Source organism: Condylura cristata, unplaced genomic scaffold (assembly GCF_000260355.1).
Source record: "Condylura cristata isolate star-nosed mole 26May11 unplaced genomic scaffold, ConCri1.0 scaffold00024, whole genome shotgun sequence".
In the NCBI taxonomy this organism is placed as follows: Eukaryota; Metazoa; Chordata; class Mammalia; order Eulipotyphla; family Talpidae; genus Condylura; species Condylura cristata.
The window spans coordinates 2,898,038-2,910,147 of record NW_004567125.1 but is presented as its reverse complement, the minus strand read 5'-3'; the positions used below and the strand labels follow the sequence as shown (position 1 = coordinate 2,910,147).

General features: G+C 47.3%; 1 long non-coding RNA gene across 1 annotated transcript in view; it reads right to left on the bottom strand.

Annotated features, from left to right (window-relative positions):
* The window catches only part of LOC105854023, a 126,443-nt gene extending 116,104 nt beyond the window's left edge, over positions 1-10,339 (bottom strand). The window contains exon 1 of the long non-coding RNA XR_001145751.1: positions 10,150-10,339. This is a non-coding gene — a long non-coding RNA (uncharacterized LOC105854023). The remainder of the gene's footprint in view (positions 1-10,149) is intronic.
* Between the last annotated feature and the right edge of the window lie 1,771 nt (positions 10,340-12,110).

Here is a 12,110-nt window from a genome sequence, read left to right as displayed (position 1 = left end):
ACCTGGAAGCTGGGGGGTGGGGGGAGGGGGGCTTAACACCAAGAGCCTCGGGTCTGTGACTAAGCTGGTAGGGCTTAAAGCAGCCAGTCTCACTTTGTAACTGTCACTGTGACCCTCTCCTCGTGACTGAATCCCCAGAATTAATCCATTCTTCCTCTGACAGTGCCTGCTGAGCCCCTGGTGTGCCTGCCACCCTCCCCAGCCTCTGCCTGGGAGAGCTGACAAGTCAGAATGCCAGGAATATTGGAGGCTGTTGCAGAGCCAAGAACAATTTGCAGGCAGGTTCAATTTGTCCTTGACGCTTCCACACCAAGTGCTCCTGGATCAGAGATGCAGGGTAACTTGTTTGCTCCAGTCTGCCCTGTCCTGGGGCAACTGGAATCAGCCCAAAGGCCTCTGAGCCCCCAATGACATAAGCCCCATGTTTATCAGTCTGTTCCCAGGGATACTTAGACTGATCCACTGCTCTTTCCTGCGAAGATTAGTTCCTATTCAAAGGGGTGAGGTATTATTAGAAAGCCTTCTCTTTTTCTTTGGCTCAGAGGCACTCTTGCAGTATAGTGGCGCTGAAAGCTCAGATTTTTTCATCTCAGCTCTGCCACTTCCTGGCTGTGCAACCCTGGGCAGGCTACACAACCTCTCTGAACTTGTACTTCTTGATCTAGAAGATGAAGTTATCAGCAGGAAGATGGTCAGGGTGAAAGGTGAGCATAACGTGAGGTGTTTATATCTGTCCAAACCGTGGGAGGCACTCACAAAAATGACTCTCCCTCCTTGGTCATCACGTTTCTACTGCCACTAACTTCGGGGCCAGCAAGGTCTAAAAGAGCAAGTCCAGGCGTCAAGCGTCTTACTCTTCCACTTAATGAATCACCCTGACTTTTGGAGCTTTTAGTTCAGCGATGGTAAATGGGGGTAATAATGGGGAAACCAAGGAAAGGATTGAACACCAGCCTGGAAAGAATCCATGCTCAACGAGGTACGCCCTTGTTGGGGTGACTGTGACAGTGGCATCAGAGTGTGACGCCCCCAGGTCCTGAGCCCCCAGGTGCCCTGTGGTCGCCTGTCCTGAGAAGGTCTGAGCAGGGCTCTCCATTCTGCGCTCAGAGAGACCGAGAAACTTGTCCAGTGGCTTGACCCGGAGCCCATTCCTGGCTGCTGTCAGAAGTGTATGGGTGAGCTAGTGCTCATGCTCACACTAAAATGACTGAGATGCAGGGTTCCTAATGCGTTGTTTTTGAATTCTTCCACTAAGAGGCTACAGACAAGATCAATCCTTGCCATTTGCAGTCTGTGGAATCTGCTGTAATAGCTGCCACGCTTGGAGTGCTTCTGCCAGGTGCTGGGAGGGACAGATTGAGTGTAAAAGCTGCTCTTTGCAATGTGACTTTGCAGTTCCGCCTGCAAATGGCGGCATCTACTCCACCACCCCTTGAATGACTTGCATTGGCCAGTAGAATGTGGTACAAGAGATGTGGTGTCAGTTTAAAAGGCTGGACATGCTTCTGTTGCTCCTTTGGGTCCCTGCCATTTGGGGGTCCCAAGCTAGCCTGCTGGTAGCTGAGAGACATCCAATAACTCCAGCTGCCTTCACTGACTGCCAGACATGTAAATGAGGCCCTCCTCCACAGCCATCCCTCAGCTCCAGGCAAACCCCTGAGCCAGCCTGGCCTAGGTCAGCCACAGCTGCGCAAACTCCTGGGCTTCTTTAGTTCCTGAGTTTTGAGGAGCTTTGTTACACAGTAGTAGCTATCCAAAACACAGCACTGGCACATGGCTTTATTATCTTATTTCATGGTTAGAATGATAATCCTTTAGACTAGAGTTTATTAATCCCAGTGTACAGTAGAGGAAGCAAGATTTCCAAAGACATTAGCAAGTTAGCCACATTGTTGCCATTTGAAGTTGCTAGAACCGGAGGACATCATGCCTCAGCCTCCCAGATGGAGCAGCCTGAACTGGGTCCCCAATATTGCGCTTCTCCCAGGAAGCAGTTAATTTCAATACACCTCTGATGTGCTTGCAATGGGCCGTGTTCCCCCTGCTGCAGCACCTCTCCTCCTTCCTCCCCACCCCCTCCCCCAGCAAGAGTAACTACAGATGGGTATAAAACCGAGGGGCTGGAGCGGCCTCATCCAGGGCCTATCACTTCCATGCTGGGACAAATCATACTATGGAAGTAACATTTCTGGCCCCTCTCCTCTCTAAAAGCCTTAAAGAACTCAGGAGCAAGGTTTTTTTAATCTTAAAACCTGGCTTCCCATCAAGAATCTCTATCCATTCCAGCAAGTCTAAGAGCTGTAGCTTTGACCTTCCCTTGCTTGTTAATTAGGGTATTGGAGGAAAAACAGAGAAACCATGTGGACAGGCAGAAGGGGAGTTTTCAAAAATAAGTGCTCCTTAGGACCACTCAACTGAAAAATTTCATTAATTCATTAATTAAGATATTCAGCATGAGAATTCCAGGGAAAAGAACAAATACCATCTGTACTGTGTAAGGGCCAAATTTTTCTGTTAGCCTCTAAGACCCAGTAATGAACACATGCTCTGAATTATTCTCCAAATTAACTGCTTCCTGGGAGAAGTGCCGTACTGGCAACCCAGCTCAGAGGACTGCACTTGCAAGGCTTAGGTGTGATCTTCTCTGGCCCGTGTTCTAGGAGTACAGGTCGCTTCCACAGGAGAGCCTCCTTCCAAGATCCAGAGGTGTCTGAGATGGAACGAACACCTTCTCAAGGCAGCAAGCCCACCAGCACCAGGGGTACAAGCAGAGACCCTGAGTCTGGCTGGAGGGATTGCCATCTTCTGTGGGGTGGGAGGAGGGGCTCAAAGAAATGACTACTCAGGCTCATTTCTAAAAGCTGAACCCTTCTTCTCTACAGAGACGAGCTTCCTTGGTAACACCACTGGAAGATCAATGGATGCCGATATGTGACCATCCCCACGGCCAGGGCCGTGTTGTGATATCAGGATACGATAGATAACATCCCAGCAGGATGCTGGGTTCAATGAATCATTAAAATTGGAAGCATTTTCCCACTTGGTTTAAAATTTCCAGCTCTGATCGCTCAAACTGGGGGCCTAGCAGGAGGCACTTCCAAAGCAAATTGTGACTGATGATGTTATTTTGGTCCTGGTCAGGCTGGCACTCTCGATGACCATGAGGCATCAGGCAAGAAACCTTTTTTGACACCTTACAAAATGTTTAGATTAATCAAATTTTAAGACTGACTTCTGCATGGGGAGGATGGAGCTTGCGGGAGTAGCTGGAACATTTTACCATATCTGGGCTCCTCACAGAGGGCAATGCTTTTGCTTTCGTCCAATTGCAAACATTGAGTCAGACAAGTGTTGCATGGGTATGTTTAATTGGTAAAAATACTCTAATTAGACTTTTAATAGATGCCTTCTGACAGAAGAAACACAAAGATGATTGATTTTTCTCGTGAAATCTTTGGAGGGGTAAATCCCTCACTTTCAAATTTATTTAGGAGTCCTTTCTCCAAAGCCCCTTCAGTTAACATTTGGGCTAGAGCAAGCTTCCCAGGTGCAGAGTGTGTTTCAAATATTAATGGGGGTCTAAATCTATGTTCTTTCTCAGCTCAACCTTTTGCACTCAACATTCATGAGTGTATATTGATTTAGGCAGGCTTCCCAGGGCCCTTGTACCACCGAGCTCTTTTGTTCAATGTTAATATGCCCCCACTTATCAATTATTCACTTGCTAAGTGAAAGCAATATAAATCTAGCATTCTGAGCAAAAAAGAACTGTTCTTTTCTTTCCCTAAAAATATGGTGGCGGCAGAGGCTGGCCACCTGCCCAACTGGGTAACAACCCTGTGGACCCACTGAGGTTTTCTCTTCTGTGCAATAAAACTAGATTCAACTAATACTGGGGAGTGTGGGCCTCTGGAGCAGGTTTTTCCTATCATACTTTTTTTTTTAAAAAGATTTATTTATTTATTTATGTATACGGAACTGGGGTACAGGCCAGAGGTGCAGGGCCAGTGAGAGGAAACACCAGAGACAGAGTGGGGAGCAGATAGACGAAAGACACTGCCACGGGAGCAGCGGGTGGGTGAGAAGAGGTCTGCTGTGCCACGTGGGATCGAACTCGCACCGAAGCGGCCATAGCCAGCTTGCAGTGCTGCACTCTAACCTGTTGCGCCCCCAGGGAGGGCCAATATCATACTTGAGGAGGAAGAAAGAATGAGATGAACGTCTGAGATTTCATATCAAGGAAACATCAAGGCTCATCCTCCCACAATGAAGACCCTTTGGCTACATCATTATCATCGTCTATGCCTGCTCTGCTCCCCTCGCATAGCCACGAGCATGTGGATGACAGTACGCACAGTCAACGCCCACGCAGGACCCTCCCCTCACCCCCAACCAGCCTGCAAGGTGGTGTCTATTCAGAATAAGCAGCCGAGGCACACTGAGGGAGAGTTATTGGCCAAAGATGGCACAAGCCAGAAAGGGGCAGTGAGAATGTAAACCCAGCTTGATTTACCCAGAGCAGCTGAGGCAGTTGCCATGGGGAATACTGTTGGCTTCCTCGAGGTCACATGACTAGATGGAGTCAGGGCCAGGGTTAGCAAGGTAGGCTCACTCCCTCAGTACACCTCCCAGCCCGCTTCCTAGCATTGTGTCCCAGAGACGGCTGAGACTTGTTGATGTTCCCAACCAGCAGAGCAACATTCAGTAATGGTGAAGGTTACTTTCAAGGTTCTCATCTATAAGTTGGAAGAGTAATATTGACTTTTACTACTCTATTATATTCCAAGGATTAAACAAATAAGAATATTTATATGAAGTAGCAAACATACATCCTAAAAGCTGGTTTCATTTTCCTTCCACTTTGACTTCTTCCTAATCCTGGTAGGAAAGAGACCTTCGATATATTAGAATATTCACAGCATGACGTAGAATTGCAAAGGGTTTCTGGTTAATTAACTCTCAATTAATCAGATAATTCAATTAACCACAACATTCCCATCCTTAAGCAATTGGTTAATTGAAGCTTTATTGTTTACAAAGCATTACAGAGTATCATCCAGTAACAGCACGTATATAAACAATGATGGGGGGGTGGAGAGAAGGAACTTAATGTAAGAAATTGCAGATCATGGAGACAGAGTCTCCTCAGTCATCTCTTCACTCTCCCACCCCTCCCTTGATTTTATTCCGTTTGCCAGACCCGAAAGTTCACTGCAGCTGCCTTTTCATTCTGCCTACCTCTCCTTGCTTTGCAAGCTGCAGGCCAATGCACTGGGATGGACTTTATTCTTAATTTGATGCTTTAGCCAGGGTTCTCTAGAGAAACAGAGCTATGCTGAAAATAGGCAACTATAAGGGATCAGATGTTTATAGAAGCTGAGTAGCACCAACCTGCAAGCTGGAGGCCCAGAAAAGCCAGCTTCATTGTCCTCATCCAAACCCAAAGGCCAAAGATCCAGGGAGCCAGTTGTATAAGCCAGCCCAAGTGTGAGGGCACAAGAACCCAGAGTGAGGATGCAACAGGCAAGAGAAGATAGATGTTGCTGCTCAAGAAGGGAGCAAATTTGCTCTTCTCCACTTTTTTGCTCCACTTGGATCTCCACATATTGGGTGACAGCCACCCACACTGGTGATTTCTCCCCTCAATGTACCAACCAGTTCAAATCCTAAACTCTTCCCCAAGTACCATCACAGACTCCCCTGGAAATAATATTTTATCAGCCAACCTCAACCCAGTCCAGCTGCCACATAAAGTTAACGGTCCCACTGGACCCTCTTCAGCTTCTCAACTACTATCTAGCCACTACTCTACCACATTCCTTCTGTCCTAAAAATTCCTCTCCAGACACCTCTTGAAAAGGAAGGATGATTCCACCATAAAAAAGGCCTACCGTGGCCCTCCCTGGTGGCGCAGCGAGTTAAAGAACAGCACTGAGGCGCTAAAGCCACTTCCACATGAGTTCAATTCCCGCTTGCCCCGGAGGTGACCACATGGTGTGGCAGACCTCTCCTGGCCCGCCCGCTGCTTCCCTCAGCAGTGTACTTCGTCGATCTGCCTGTTCTGCTCCCCACTCTGTCTCTGGTGAAGCCTCTCGCCGCCCCTGAGCCTCTGGCCTGTACCCCAGTTCTGTATGTACAAATAAATAAATCTTTTAAAAAAAAAAAAAAAGGCCTACCGTTGGCTGACCAGTCATTCCAGTCTATCTCCAAAATCTCGATGTAAACCAACATTCTCAAAAGTTCCAGTTTGAGGAAGGGGACAGCCCAGCCACTCCCCGGGGCCTGCACACCCTCCGAGCACACCCGGGGGCACACTCCTCCCATAGCATTTGTTGGGCGGTGCAAAGTCCTGGCTTTCACCAGCCTGCCAGGTCATTCGATCCTGACATTCCCTGTTAGTTCCCGAACCCTCCTCCACTTCATTTTTTCTGCCTGTGAAATGGACACAGTCTGTAAACGTACTGTTGTGAAGTTCTTGGCATGAGATAGCTCCTTAATGGTGTTACTTTCCTTTCTCACGTTTCTTTCTTGCTTCCAGTCCTGAAAGTTCTTTGTTCTTTACAATTATCTTTTCTACCTGTACTCCAAATCACATCCATCCTATCTTGTTTTGAGCTGTACTTCCTCCGTTTTTTTTTCTTTTTTCAGCCTCTAATTCCCTTCCTTTCAACAATTCTCTTCAGCTTTCAGATAATGATCGATTCTCCCACTTTCCAAACAAATCACATTAATGAAGACCTACTGTGTGTCAGGTATGGCAAAAGAGGCTTGTGTATACATAATCTCCCACAGACTTTTAGAAGTCCTTTGACTCTTCCCTGTTTCTGGTTCTCAGCCAATCACCTTCCTTCATGTGTGACAAAACACTTCAAATGCAGTCTTTTCCTTTATCTTTAGTTTCTACCCACTTCCTAAAGCCCCAAGATGCCTTCTAGCCAAACACTCTTGTAATGCTCTCTCAAAGGCAACCAAGGACACCTTGAAAAATGCAAGTGACTTCATCAGCTCTCAATTTATTAAATCTCTATTACATTGGACACTTCAAACATTTGCTCATTTGTGAAAACGGGCGTGTCACTTAATCTTTGGGAATATGACCTGAGTTATTTAATGTTCAAATTTTCTCAGAAAATGTGTCCTCTTCTAAGACAAAGGACAATGATAGAAGATCCAGAAAGATAGTACCTGTGAAAAGCCTAACCCCATGTGAAGCATGTGGCTTTTGCTCTGCACATGTCACCTCCTTTTGTTCCTAACACTGATGACCAGCAGAGCCCCAGGCCCCTGCAGATGGGCATGTGCAAGCCTCAGTTCCAAAAACTAGAAGGTAGAATCCAAACTCCAGAAAACTGTGCTACCATGACCCCTAGGAAACTACTAGTTTAGAATAGTGATTTGTGGGCACTCAGGGTGCGGTAACAACAACAATCTGTTTGGCTCCTGAAAGACCAATGCAGATGTTCCACATTTCTCCTCTACCTACATGACCATACTGGCTAAGGCAGAAGTGCTACTGCAAAGAGTTTTGATGTGAAGAGGCACTGGACAACGGCTCTCTTCAGTTTACTGTCAGTGAGTTGGGCAAGAGATTGTCTGTGACTTGTCATAAGGTTTTGAAATGTTTGGTGTTTACATCAGTGAACTTTGCATCCATAAAACTTGCATCTATGTCTGTGGATGCCGTGAGGAGGAAAAATCTAGAACAATATCGATATACTAGAACTAGAAAGATTTAAAGAGATCAGGGATAGAAATGAAGCATGATGTGATAAAAGTGAGATGAAATAAGTGTTAACTCCTGCATCCAAGCCCCAAAACACCTCAAAAATGCAGAGTGTAGCCCCACAGAAGTGATGTGCTAGGAAAAGTCTCGGATGGTAGCTATAAAGATGACAGCAGCCTACACCTGCCATGGGCATCCTCATCCCCAAGTAAGGAGGATGAAAAGCTCACCTGGAGAAGGCAGAAAGATGGAGATGAGATCTCTGGAACCAAAGCAACCTCAGCCCCTGGCCAGTCCGTGAAGGAAGTCAATACATTTGCTTCTTTTTCTTTTTTTGTTCCTTTTCTCAGACTATCATGAATGGCTCGCTGAAAATCATGCCAAGAGAAGAACCATGACCAAGGTAATAGTTAACATCACTGAGATCTTATCTGTGCTGACTTTCTGCAGGGTAGTCCCACTATATCCACACCACACACTGTAAATGACCATGCTCATTCAGGAAAAGATAAAATGGACCCACAGGGATCACCCCAAGAGCTGGTGCTTGTCAGTGATGGTCTGGTTTCAATCCCAGAGTTCCAAATAGTAGTCCTCTAAGTGTGAGTTCCCCTGACCGGCCACACTTAGGAACCTGTTAGGCATCTAAACACATAGGCTCCATCCAGACCTAAGAGTCAGATCCCATAGTGGTATAGCCAGAAGTCTGCATTTCATCAAGGCTTCTGGGTGACTGAGGTGTACTCACGTATGAGAAGCCCCTGCTCGTGTCCCTGAACCAGCTAGAAGCAGCTGGACTGTGGCTGTGATTGCTCCACGCTGGCTAAACAGCCCTGCTCCACCACACTGAGAACTTCAAACTCCATCCCCTGGAGCATAAAAGTCAGCACAATTATTGAAAATTTGGAAACTAACATCATAAGACTGACTGGATGTCCAGGAACCACCAGGTCTGGAACATCAAAAGTCCAGAAGAACCAACCCCCCATCTCAGCTGCTAGTCCCTCCACACCTCTGCAGTTTTCTGCCCAAGTTGACTTTGGAATCCATCTACATGTTGGCTACATGTTGGCTTCACCCCTGATATTTAAGAAGTTTTGCTGCCCTGGCACCACTCCCAGGGATTTGGAAGGTCTTGGTCAAGGATGTGATCTGCATCTCAGGATTTGTAAAAGCTCTCCAGGTGATTCTAACATACAGTCAAGTTTGTGAACCGCAGGCCAAGGGACATTCCCAGTCCTTGGTGTGCCTAGACCTGCTGTGTTCACACCTGCTGGAGGAGCACCCTCCCTCCAAAGAAGCCCATTTTCCAGGTACTGTTCCACCAGCCCCATCTTTTCTGCACACGAAGGCAGGAAGCACAGGGTTTCCATCCTCACCACCAGCAGCTTCAGAGTTCTCCCAACCCCAAGGACAGAGAGCCTCCACTACACCCATACTACCCCCAAACTGCTTTTGAGCAAGCTCCCCACATGCTGAATTGAGAATCACAATTCTATTTTAGACCATTGACTTAGATGTCAAGTCGATGCCCTGGTTTCAAACCCCACCCTTTCACCTCTCTGCTGTGTAAACCTGGCTTCGGGTTTTCATCTACAAGATGAGAATATGTTGCTATTACCGTGCTATGCTGGGTAACACGTTACCACCTAGCCCTTGAGGCATCACACATGGTGTGGGCTCAAGTTCTGTGGGTCAGCAATTCCGGGTACAGCATGGCTACCTTCTCTGCCCAGGGTCTCCCAGAATCAAAGGAACAGAGGCTGTGTCCTCATCAGAGGCTCAACGGCCATTTGCTTGTCCATTCACACTGTTAGCAAACCCAGCCTGTTACCACTCGAGGACATTGCACAATTCCTGTCTTCTTCTCATCCCCCACAAGAGTCACTCTCAGCTGCTAGAAAACGTGTCAGCTCTCTCCTGCCTGTGGCCCTCTGTCTGCAAAGCCAGCAAAGGTTTCCTCCCTTCGACTCCCTCCCATACGTTGTCTCTTGGAATTCACCTGTCTCCGACTCTACACCCAGATTTTTTGTTTATTTAATTATTAAGGTGATTAGTCAACCCTACCTTGCTAATTTCCCTTTCTTTCAGTCTGCATTCTCCGTTAGCCATCTCACCACAGAAAGGTCACCCATCACTTCACAGGCCAGGGATGAGCAAGGGCGCAAATACCAGCAATACAGATCTTGGGGGTTAACACTCTCTGTTACTGGGAAGGAATAGCTCTTAGCTAGCAGGGTTGTGGTGAGGAATCCAAGAATACCTGCTACATCCTGCACATGATTTAATCCCATAGGAAGCGCCAGGTGCATTAGATGGCATTCTTCCTGGCGAGCGACGCAGAGCCCATGATAACCCGAGCCCCGAGCCCCTCTGCAAAGACAGGCTTTGCTGGCCCCGCCACCAGAAATCCCCGCTCTCCCCACCTTGCAGCCGGCTCTCCATGCACATGCTCCCCATTGTTCTGGCGGTGCAGACAACCCGGAGAGCAGATGGAGTGAACACCCACTTCGAAGCACATGCGGATGTTTCCTCTGCAGCGCCAAGACAGCAGTTTCTGTCCATCTCGTCTGAAATCAGCGCAATGCTCCTTGTGAGGATTATGCTGATAGATCGGTATCTCCCCCTGATGCCTTCAGAAGCACAATGTGCATACTGGAGCTGTCAGTGTTAATAACGCACTACAATCTTGTCTTTTTTTTTTTTTTTAAAGTAGCTTCTAAAGGCAGATAAAGAGAATCTAATTGAAAACATCACATGCAATCTTCTCTAAGTAGCAGCTACAGCATCAATATTTAGTAACAAAATTCTGTTGTGTTTTATTCCCCTCCTCCTAAATTATTTACAGGAAAACATCAAAATGCCTGTTTGATGAGTTTTCTTTATAAACCCTGGACTGGGAATCAAGGGGGCTAGATGTTATTGCTTACTTTGCAACCAACTCTCAATGTAACCCCAAGCATTCTCTTTCTCTCCCAGGACCTCAGATTCTTCATCTGTGGATGGGACAAGAGAGCAAAGTGGTTCCTGAGGTCCTTTGAGTTCTAGACTCACAGGAAAGAATCCCTGAATATACCCGCCTGTATTATTTATTCCCTTTTTGAGTAACGTTGGGTCCACAGTCACAGCACAAAGTGCAAATGTCCTATAACAACAACTCCCCAGGTGTGAAATGTCCCCCAGGTGTAAGGTTTCTCCAGGTATGTCACATCTCCCCAGGTGTGTGATGTCTCCCCAAGTAAGGCTGTCCTCCCAGGTGCATAACGTGTCTCTGGGTAGACTCTGAGATCCTGGCGGTCTCTGGTTATTGCACGCCATTCATTTCTTCCTCAAATAATTATTATTCTGACTTTAGATTCCATATTTTGCAGACCCAGAGGATACAGTGATGAATAAGACATCGTCTCCTCTCACCAGGATGTCACAGTGCAATAAAAAATCAGGTGTGCAAGCATGGGCGTACAGTACTACTTTGGAGATACACTTAGATGACATTACAAGCTCTGTGAGAAGGTAAAGAAGGTCTTGAGGGATTGAGAAAAGGTGACACATGCAAGGCAGGAAAAGACATTCACAGCTATCAGTATCTAGAAGTTGCAAAGAATTTGAGGTGGCTGAACGCAAGCTTGAGGGAGCTGAAAAGACAGAGATGATGGAGCAGCTACAAGAGTCAGCTCTGGAAGTCTTGACAAGCTAAGGATTTGGGTTGAGTCTTGCAGACATTGGGGAGCCTTTGTAAGGCCTTATAAAGAAGGATTAATAGGGAAGAGTGATATTTTAGAAAATTCAGTCTGTCAGTCAGTCCCAGCTGCGCTGTGAGACTCCAGAGAGCTCTCTTCACATCATCTCTTCAGTCAGCGGTGCCCCCAAAGTTCCACAGCATATAATGTGAGCAGGGCCCCTGGGGGGAGCTCAGCAGCTCTGCAGACAGCAATGACAAGCATGGCTGGGGAGGAGGGTAAGGGAGGCAAGACTGAAGCGGAGCAAAGTCAGAGGGCTGTTTCCACAGCCTAAAATAGAGAGAACAAATTCAGAACCAAAGCAATAGCAGCAGCAGGCGACTAAAGCCCAGAGCACCAAGCTCTGACCACATAAACAACATTTGATTGATGTACCCCAATGGGCTAAAAGCAAAGCCAGCCAAGCATGTAGCAGCAAAGGACTGGCTAAGTGGTTGGAAATAGCGCTTGCTCACCTTGTCTCTGCAGGCACCGTGAACCCTGTGTGGCCCTTCAAAGGGCCTCTGAGCATGTTTGCAAGTTCCCCTGCCCGGGGCCCACAGCCCTGGAGAACGCAGGAGTGGAGTCCAGACACCCCTCGTGTCAGAGCGCCTGGGAGAAGAGAAGCAAGCCTGTCGTTGCAGCCCGGGAGGAGGCCTGCGGTCCTG